We start from the raw sequence: 10948 nt of genomic DNA on the forward strand, positions 1-10948 counted from the left end.
ATTGCAAGGGTAAAATTAACCCCTTCCCATGTGAATGGGTTTTGTCTAAGGGAACTCCAAAGTGCACTGGGGACTCAACCCGGGGTTAGACTATTTCTGCTATTCTACCCTAGGAACCATTAAAAATATTTACATCGTGGCTTAATATGCAAATATTGACACCTCTTTACAATCACCATATAGATCTGATATATTATAGTGCCATATAAATATTTGCCAGTGGTCCAAGAAACAGTCAGAACATTATAACCCCGTTGGCAGACATGTTAAGCTGGGATGCATGATGCCAAAATCTGTCTTTGAGTCGTTTGGTCTGGTGCAGTTTTTACAGAATGACATTCTCAACAATGCAGAAATCTGTGAACAAGGAAACAGCACTGAAACAGAACTTTTCCACAGAGGGGGAAAGAAGTATGTCCTTGGTGTGTACCTTGCAGTGTACTTTGCTGGAGAAACAGCATCTTGTTGTGAAGGAGGAGGTTGAAGAAACAGGCAGCAACTTGTCCAGATTTTTCCTGTGCAACAAGGTCCATTTAATCAAAAATATCCCTCTTGCTGAATCACTTCTAAATCAGATCAAAACACATTACATTTCAAAGGACACGCACGAGTTTAGGTTCAACATTTAGATTTTTCTAAAAAGGAAAGAGGTATTACAAAATCTTTTTTTAAATTATTATTTAGTATTATTTTAATCATGTCCGAAGTATGCTAGTTCCTTACAAACAGCTATGAATATAAGATTTTTGTCTGAACTTACAATTTACACATGAATTTGAGTATGAATTTAAATGTTTTCATGACATTAAAAATATATTAAAATATTTGAATGAAAATACATTAGATGTGAGTGAGAGATTTAAACATACCTCTGCATCAGTTTAAAGCGAAACAGAAAAGAATTGGGCTAGTACATCAGAACCTAGAGTGAAAATAAGTAGAAAAAAAAAGTTTCTAATTGAATTGATTTATGTGAGTGAAATACAAAAAGTAAATAAATGGCATAAAAGGATGAGAAGCAAATTAGACTTTTAAAATTCTTTCAGTTTTGAGAGTCTGTGGTTATTAGTAAACCATGTAAGATGATATTTGAAAACTGTTTTATTTTAAAAGTAACAGTGCTCTTTTACATATTAACCTCACTCCCTAGTATGAAAAGGCAGATAATGTATAAAACTAAATATACTGAAGGACTAGTGGGTCAAATCTATGGATTTTTTTATTTTATATTATTGCACAAAGATTTAAATGATACACATATTCTTCGGTGATCTCTTCAGGCTGCAGTGCTGCTCTCTTGACTTAGGGAAATACAATTACAATCTGTAATGCTGATTTACTTTTTTACACCTAAATGTTTTAGCAAATGTTGCAACTCAGAATTCTGTGATCAAAACGGCTGTGCAAAAAAAAAAAAAAAAAAAAAAAAGCCAGAATCAGGTACTCAATGCTTCCACGTTAATTTCCATTTATGTGGTTGGTTTACATATTATTAAACCACCCATCTGATCTATAATGGCAGCCCTGCTGACACTGTCTGACCCAGTTTGACAATCTGGATAGAAATTGTAGGGCTGGCTGTTCAATGTCTGTGACTTTAACAGCATTGCTTTGGGCCTGGAATCAATTCTCTCTGTTTACAGACCATTTCACAGCCCTTTACCTGCAACATCACTTGTGTCAGTCCCATAAATACTTTGGTGTATATAATGCTTGAATTAGCATAATGGTTTAGGCACAGAGCTTTAAGCACAAAGAAGGACATGTCAACATGTTCTCTTCACTTAAGCAATTAAGAGCCATTATGCTGCTTCAGTGGAAATATCATCAAGGTTAAAGACAATCCCAAACACCCCTCTAACCTTTTTATTCTAAGTCTAATAAATGAGGCATAGAAATTGAAATGTTAGTAAACAGTGCTACTTGCAAGCTCTTTTTGTATCATGTTTAATCAGACCTCTCATTCACCACTTGCAAAGTGTAAGGAAATGTGAATGTTAACTATGGTCACCTACTTAAAGGGTTGGGATTATTTAGTTTATTGCAAAAATTGATCTTGCTGCAAGGAATTTTTTTGCATCCAGTGAAACATTCTAGATGTTTTGACTTAGACTTGTGAATACTTGTGAATTTCTAATATACATACCTATACCTATAGGTAATACACACACAGATACACACAATCAAATTCTTGCCAGGATTCCCTCTCCAGCGTGTATTATGTGGGCATCACCTGATTTTAAGCTCCTTCCCTTGATGCCTTAAATTTTCCTCTACATTTATCTAGAGAAAGTGACACAGTCAGAATTTGTTATTACAATGGCTGCACTTTTATTTCAACTGACAAGATTCAGACATGCTGTGAGTTAAATTCTATCCCTGGTTCTATTCTGACAAAATTGCATCTGGGTTGAATTTGGCCCCCTGGTTGTTATGGCTTTGTTTTTACTTGGTGGTTGTTATTTTTTAATTCCATGTCTCTTGATACTTAAGGATTTTCAAATGCATTGGAGTAAATGAGGGAATAAGTGTGCCGTGGAATAAACTATATTGACAGTTTCGATGGGCTAGTCTCATAACAGTACACAGAGAGCAGGGGATCAGAAATGCTGCTGCAGACAACAAACACAATCAGAGGGGCCAAGAGCCAGTTTCACAGTCTGATGCCATCACTGGGCCATCAGGACAGCATAGAGCAACCAGTTCAAATGAGGCAATCCCTAAAACCATGACAATCTTAAGACAATGTTCTTTCTGTGAAAAGTGACCCATTGGTAGGCATGGAGAACGAAATCTCTTTCACACATTCCTATAGCAACTACTGCTGGGTGGAGCCTGTCATCTTGCAGTGCTATCCTAAGCTTATTCCTATGTGAGATCCATAAAACAAGCTTCCTCACCCTTGACCTGATGGGATCACCTCAAGGGCTGACAGGATAACCCAGTCTTCAGAGCCAGACAATCAATGGCAGATACTGACAATGAGTGGACCGACTAGTCCTGACATTGGTGGAGGTTTATCTGCTGGAAAGTGGGTATGACCACCAAATACCCCTCACATGGTAACAAATGTGGGTCACTACCAACCTTGGTCCCTGGTGTCCCATTGCATTATGTAATTCATTCTCTTTGAAGTCAGTGGAACTCTCATTGAAAATCAATGGGAGTTGCTTGCATTCTGCAATGGGAGAAGTGGGCCCCATGACTGAATTTAAACTAGTGATCTAGACGTGAAAGGATCTGTATCCCATTGCTAATGCTCTGAGCCATCCACTTTCCTGAACTGTCTGGGAAAAAGAGAGCGAGAGGAGCGAGTGCAGGATGGGGCGAGAGTGGTCGTCTGAGGACTATAACAGCTATATGGTGTGGTGTACGTGTGGGAGCAGAAAGCCAGGCTTCTCAGGCATTCATTGCAATGCTTACCCTCCATCACTTACAGGCTTCCTACTTCCACATATGAAATGAACTGGAAACAGCACCTTCAGAAATCTGTCTAGGCATTGCTGCTGCTAGCAGCAGCAGCAGCATCTCCCCCAAGAACCTTCTAAACCACTGGGGCACAGGGAATAGTGCCTAGCTGCAGGGAGAATAACTAATGGAATCATGGCTCTTGTGGGATCCTTCTGACCAAGGAGGTAGGAGGCTGGCTATCTCCAGAGGTGTGCTAGCAAGGACTGGCCTGTCTTTGACCCATGGCTCCATGGATTCAGTGGGGTTTGCAGGCTACAATCCCCATCTCTACAAGTCAACGTGGGGATGTCGGAGCACGGTGGGGCTGGGAGTGGTACTAATTAGTTTTCAGATCATTATGTTTTGGGGGGAGGTTAGGGAGGTAGGATAAACCATTTTAATGTAGTTATTTACTTCCATTTTCAAGAGATTTTACCTTACCCAGGTGAATCTGAACAATCTCTGTATGGAGCATGTCAACCTACTTACACTTACTCTTCTCCCCGCGCCCTGCTTCGTGCTGAGATATCACAGCCACTGGAAATGGGTGTCTCACTCCAGAAGAGGTTTAAACAAATCCTTGCCTTCATTTCAAATATATCAACTTAAACTGCAAACCAAAAAGTCTGATGTAAGTGAATTGCCTTTTTATTTTATGCTACACCCTCAGGACCATCCTAAAAAGATTGCCAAATTACAGCAGAGATTTCCTTAGTATTATGCAGAGCTAAAATTAAGTTGGGCTCATTTTTAGAGAGATCCAGGTATGGTAACTTTATAATTGAGCCATTTTGTTCTGCTCTCAATCAGCTTCAAATCAAAGGAGAAATTGATGTGAGACATAATATGTTGCAATTTGAAAACTAACAATCATTAGCAAAGATTATGATGTGGTTTGATCTGCTCTAACTCAGCATTTCTCAAATGCGGACACCAGTGGCTTTTCTTGCAGCCTCCTGGGCTGTGACCGAGGGAAAGGGGGCAAAGCAGTGGCCCCTCCCTGTTGCTCTTGGATGCACCGGCTTGGTGTTGTCTGCTGGGGCTGCAGGCAGGGGTTGGTCCCGGCCCCTCTCTGGAGATAGCTGGGGCACAAGCCTGGAGGAGCAGGCAACGGGTGAGTTCCCCACCTTCCCAGAGGCGGTGTGGCTCAGGCTTTGGCTTCACCCCTGGGGTGGTGGGGTGACAATCTCCGCCGCAGGGCTTCAGGCTCCAACCCCAGGCTCCGGCCCCACGGCTTCAGGCTCCATCCTCATCCCACGGGCCACGGGGCTTCAGTCTCTGGCCCTACACTGGATCTCCTGGCCCCCACAACTCCATTGCTCCTGGCCTCTACTGCCTATCCCGACCCCCCTGTCCAGGGCTTAATTTGTCCCCAGGCTTGCCGGGGCTGAGTAAATCTTCTGTGAAAAGTGATACTTTTATGTTTGACAATATCACTTTTTACAATAGACTTACTAGCTAGCAATAAATAAATTACAATGATTTGGACATGTATATGTGCATAATTATTTGTTTTTCCTAAAGCTAATTAAGTATTTTAGGGGAAAGTGTGAGAGAGGCCACCAGCAAGAGTTGGTGGCCACACTCTGAGGCCACCAAAAAATTTGTCCTGAGAACCCCTGCATAGTACTCTAGTGTCATAACTTTCCTGGAAGGTGTCAGAGTAGCAGCCGTGTTAGTCTGTATCCACAAAAAGAACAGGAGTACTTGTGGCACCTTAGAGACTAACAAATTTATTAGAGCATAGGCTTTCGTGGACTACAGCCCACTTCTGTGTATGTGTGTATATATATCTCCTCAATATTTATTCCACTCTATATGCATCCGAAGAAGTGGGCTGTAGTCCACGAAAGCTTATGCTCTAATACATTTGTTAGTCTCTAAGGTGCCACAAGTACTCCTGTTCTTTTTCCTGGAAGGGTGGTTTGAGGAACATGTTAATATCCTGGGGCCACGAACTGATCCTTTTCTTGTTACAGTGGCTATGCACCGCACCTTTTGAACTATATATCAGTGGAGATGCAGCAGCTTCTCTTGGCTGATCAAGCGTGTAGCCCACGTTCTTAGGGCGAGAGAACCATGAAGCGTAGCTGAGCTGTGATGATGCACCAGAGTGTATCCATTTATACTTCCTAAATCATCCACTTTCATAAAGAGCTGAGACGTACACATTAAAGAGGTCCAGGAGAAAGGAAAAGGCTCTTTCCAACAGGATTTCCCCACAAGGCCCTAGCCCTCCCCACCAGCGGAGGGAGATTCCTCCCCAATTGCTGCTGTGCTCGCTGCTTTCCTGGAGAAAATCCATCAGGTCAGGTAAGAGTCATTTTGTTGTGCTGTTAAATACAAGCGAGACTATTGAGAACTTACACAGGGCTTAAATGGCTGTTCTACCTGGAATGCTCATGGCTTTAGGAACAGGTGTAGTGCATTAAGTATGCTCCCTGCACACTTTTCGTACTGTACCTTTCTAAACGGGAGGCTATTTTTAGAGTCCCTTTTCTCCACAATCTTTTGTGCTAGGATGCTTTTCTTTTCTATATAGTAATACTGTAGCACTTTTGAGGATCTCAGAGCATTTTACAGACATTACGGGTTTGTCAACATGCACAATTAGTTCAAGGCTAGCTGTGGTATGACTGAACCCTGCACTAGCCTGCCACCAACCAACTGTCCATGTGGACCCTGCTGAAGCACATTAACAGTTCATTAATGCACTTTGATCTAGTCCTCTTTGAAATGGGACTAGATCAAAGCACATTAACAAACTGCTAATGAGAGTCAACAGAGTCCACCTGGACAATTAGTCTGCAGCAGGCTAGTAGAGGGTATAAGACCCCAGTTTGTGATGAATTAAATATTTATTTAGACAAGCCATAAGCCTCACAACATCTCTGTAAGGGAAGTAAATATTACTATTGCCATTTTATAGAGTGGAAAAACTTGCCCAAGGTCATCCACTGAGGCTGCGGCAAAGCCAGGATTAGAACACAGATGATAAAACAAGAATTCCTGGTTTTTCTAGTAGAGATAAAAAATACAATAAAAACTAACCTGAGCTTTTGTCCAAATCTGAAACAGTAAACTTCAGAAGAATGTCACTATACCTGCCTCCAAGCATATCCTGTTCTTCGCCCCTGCATCTGATCTTCACCCCTATATCTGAACTTCCTGGTTACATCTGGAACCAGAACTACACAAGATGGAAGACTGTGGCAGAAGGTGTGTTTGTACTGAAAATCTTGGGTTCTACAGACCTACAATGCTCAGATATTTCTTCTCAGATTTGGGTTAAACATCCAAACTTTTGTGCTTAACTAGCTAATCTGAACCTCTGACACTTATGAGATTTGATCATCACTAGAAGATTAATGACCTTGCAAAAGGCAGAAAACCAATAGAGAAAAGGGAATGTTTTGCAATGTGGTTAAGAAGAGATTCTATGTGTCAGAGGAACGCTTGATAGAAAGTGAAGTGCCTCCCATACCTTTGTGGAACATGGCAAGTCCATCATGTTGGAGTTATTTAACTCATATTGTATTCTAGTGTTAAAAAAATGGGCATCAGGGCATAGTAAAATACACATATAGGTCTTGGATATGCTGTGATGGATGGTTCCAAAAAGTGGATTCACATCAATATGGCTGCATGCCAGGGAGGCCAGTAAAGTCCATAAAAAGCCAGATTTTCAAAGTTAGGCATTCACATACAATTGCATGTCTAATTTAGGGAAACAAATACCTAGCATACATGGGCACATTAGGTTTTTGGGTATAGACAAGATCAGGTAAGTGTGAAAACCCAACCATGTCTGCGGGGGAAAAGGTCTGATCTGCAGCCATGGTATTTGCATGCAAACATAGATGTGCAGGAGCGTGCACCTATTGTAACTTTGAAAATCTGTACCAAGATGAGGATGTTTCATTCTTACCCCGCTTTTATAAATCATGTGGATTTGAGATCAGAAAGTGAGTTCTCATGTCACTGCTATGTTGTAATTAAATTTTAGATATATAGAGAGAACAGAGGAGTCAAAATGATGAATCTGCAATAGCCCTATGAATTTCCCTGGTAACAAACCAGTAGGTCAGAAACAAAGGGTTATGATTTCAATAAAGGATGAAAAAGGAGAAGCCTTTTTCAAATTTGTTCCACTAGAACAGTCCTCTTTTGGGCAGGGGGGCGGGCAGACGAGAGAGGAAAAGGACTCTTCTAGATTACACAGTAGGTACTGCACCTCCCCTCCCAGAACTAAAAAGATGTAACTGTGTGATGCTCCCAGGCCCAGCCAGCCAAGTTATCACAGTTCCATAGTAGAAACAGGAGTCAGAGCAGTCATTTGAACTCCAGGAGAACTATTTCCTAGAGGAAAGTTATATTTGTTGTACTAGGATGGGAAGCAATTCCTGTAGCTCCCTTGCCAGGACATTTTCAGAAGAATTCATCTGATAACTAGAAATAAAACCCAGAATAACAAATCTGTGGCCTCCAAGGACTCGGTAGCTATCGCACAATGGCTACTCAACACTTCATGGTGGCAGTAGTTACAGAATCCATATATTCAGACTCCAAAACCAGGCTCCTACCACTGCGGCTAAAGAAGAACTGCTATCATCTGTTAGCCGTCCAAGTCAGGGGTGAGCAAACTACGGCTCACGGGCCGTATCCGGCCCGCCAGCCATTTAAATCTGGCCCTCAAGTTCCTGCTGGGGGGCGGGGTCTGGGGCTTGCCCCGCTCCAGCCCAGAGCAGGGTTGGGGGCGGCTCCACGTGGCTCCCGGAAGCAGCAGCATGGCCCTGCTCCGGCTCCTACAAGTAGAGGCAGCCAGGGGGCTCCACTCTGCATGCTGCCCCCACCCCAAGCACCGCCCCTGCAGCTCCCATTAGCCGGGAACAGCAGCCAGTGGGAGCTGCAGGGGCAGCACCTGCGGACGGGGCAGCGCGCAGAGCTGCCTGACCGCGGTTCTGTGTAGGAGCCAGAGGGGGGACACGGCTGCTGCTTCCGGGAGCTGCTTGATGTAAGCATTACCTGGAGCCTGCACCCCTGAGCCCCTCCCCACACCCCAACCCCCTGCCCCAACACTGATCCCCCTCCTGCCCTCCGAACCCCTCGGTCCCAGCCCAGAGCCCCCTCCAAACCCCAAACTCCTCATCCCCAACCCCACCCCAGAGCCCGCACCTCCAGCCAGAGCCCTCACCCCCCCCACCTCCCACTCCTCCGCCCCAACCCGGAGCCACCTCCCGTACCCTGAACTCCTAATTTCTGGCCCCACCCCAGAGACCACACCCCCAACCAAAGCTCTCACCCCCTCCCACACTCCCACTCCAATTTTGTGAGCATTCATGGCCCGCCATACAATTTCTATTCCCAGATGCGACCCTCATGCCAAAAAGTTTGCCCACCCCTGGTCTAGGCCTACAAGCAGTGCCAGTTCCATCCAGAAGAGAGGAGCGGTGCCCCCAGACACAAGCCAGTTCACTATTTTATTTTTAGAATTTTAATATAAATATCCATGTCCACTTTGGCTAAAGCCTAGAAATAGAGGAGCATATGGTGGGGCATGAAGATAGAATAGATTAAAAGATTTTACAGCCCGATCATTTGGTCTATACTCATGCATAATACCGACCAAAGAACCTCACCCAATAATTTCTGCATCAAGCCCATAACTTCAGTTTAGGTGACCAGATGTCCCGATTTTATAGGGACAGTCCAGATATTTGGGGCTTTTTTTTATATGGGCTCCTATTACCCCCCACCCTCATCCCAATTTTTCACACTTGCTATCTGGTCACCCTACTTCAGTTTCAGCTATAGCATATCTTTTAAAAAGACAGAGAGTCTTGATTTTAAAAGAACAGGAGTACTTGTGGCACCTTAGAGACTAACAAATTTATTAGAGCATAAGCTTTCGTGGGCTACAGCCCACTTCTTCGGATGCATATAGAATGGACTATTCTATATGCATCCGAAGAAGTGGGCTGTAGCCCACGAAAGCTTATGCTCTAATAAATTTGTTAGTCTCTAAGGTGCCACAAGTACTCCTGTTCTTTTAANTAAGTGATAATCAAGATAGCCCAGTACAGACAGTTTGATAAGAAGTGTGAGAATACTTACAAGGGGAGATAGATTCAATGTTTGTAATGGCTCAGCCATTCCCAGTCCTTATTCAATCCTAAATTGATTGTATCTAGTTTGCATATCAATTCCAACTCAGCAGTCTCTCGTTGGAGTCTGTTTTTGAAGTTTTTCTGTTGTAAGATAGCCACCCGCAGGTCTGTCATTGAATGACCAGACAGGTTAAAGTGTTTTCCCACTGTTTTTTGAGTATTATGATTCCTGATGTCAGATTTGTGTCCATTAATTCTTTTGCGTAGAGACTGTCCCGTTTGGCCAATATACATGGCAGAAGGGCATTGCTGGCACATGATGGCATATATCACATTGGTAGATGTGCAGGTGAATGAGCCCCTGATGGTATGGCTGATGTGATTAGGCCCTATGATGATGTCACTTGAATAGATATGTGGACAGAGTTGGCATCGGGCTTTGTTACAAGGATAGATTCCTGGGTCAGTGTTTTGTTCAGTGATGTGTGGTTGCTGGTGAGTATTTGCTTTAGGTTGGGGGGTTGTCTGTAAGCGAGGACAGGTCTGTCTCCCAAGATCTGTGAGAGTGAGGGATCATCTTTCAGGATAGGTTGTAGATCTTTGATGATGCGCTGGAGAGGTTTTAGCTGGGGGCTGAAGGTGACAGCTAGTGGTAGTCCCAAAGATAGGATAGACTCTTCTGCTGTCTGGCTAAGAGTATAGCTGGAAAGATTAACAATATTGTTGGGTGGGTTAAGGGAACTACTGTTGTGATTCCTTGTGGCATGTAGCAGTTTAGATAGTTTAGTGTCCTTTTTCTTTTGTAGAGAGGCAAAGTTTGTGTTGTAAATGGCTTGTCTAGTTTTTGTAAAGTCTATCTCGGGGCCTCTCCTTTTCTCTCTCCAGACCCATGAACATGATACAGTTCTGCGGTGACCTAGAATCCTACTTTCAACGTCTCAGACTCAAAGAATATTTCCAACATACCTCTGAACAGCATACTAACCCACAGAATCCCCCCTACCAGCACTACAAAAAAAAGGATTCTGCGTGGACTCCTCCAGACGGTCGAAACAACAGACTGGATTTCTACATAAATTGCTTCCGTCAACGTGCAAAGGCTGAAATTGTGGAAAAGCAACATCATTTGCCCCATAACCTCAGCCATGCTGAACACAACGCCATCTACGGCCTCAGAAACAACTCTGACATCATAATCAAAAAGGCTGACAAAGGAGGTGCTGTCGTCATTATGAATAAATTGGAATATGACCAAGAGGCTGCTAGACAGCTCTCTAACACCACATTCTACAGGCCATTATCCTCTGATCCCACTGAGGATTACCTAAAGAAACTACACCATCTGCTAAAAAAACTCCCTGACAAAGCACAGGAACAAATCTGTACAGACA

At 43.3% G+C, this 10948-nt stretch overlaps 1 protein-coding gene across 4 annotated transcripts in view; it reads right to left on the reverse strand.

Annotated features, from left to right (window-relative positions):
- ATG4C (autophagy related 4C cysteine peptidase) overlaps nt 1-10948 on the reverse strand; it is a 68269-nt gene that overhangs the window by 3689 nt on the left and 53632 nt on the right. For 3 of the 4 annotated variants that reach the window (XR_004646767.1, XR_004646766.1, XR_004646768.1), the window contains exons 12-13: nt 870-922; nt 431-566 (exon numbers count right to left, since the gene is read on the reverse strand). The exons of the other annotated variant lie outside the window; for it this stretch is intronic. The gene's annotated coding sequence lies outside the window, so the exon portion shown is untranslated. The remainder of the gene's footprint in view (nt 1-430; nt 567-869; nt 923-10948) is intronic. 4 annotated transcript variants of the gene reach the window in all.

Source organism: Trachemys scripta, chromosome 8 (genome assembly GCF_013100865.1).
Source record: "Trachemys scripta elegans isolate TJP31775 chromosome 8, CAS_Tse_1.0, whole genome shotgun sequence".
NCBI classification, from domain to species: domain Eukaryota; kingdom Metazoa; phylum Chordata; order Testudines; family Emydidae; genus Trachemys; species Trachemys scripta.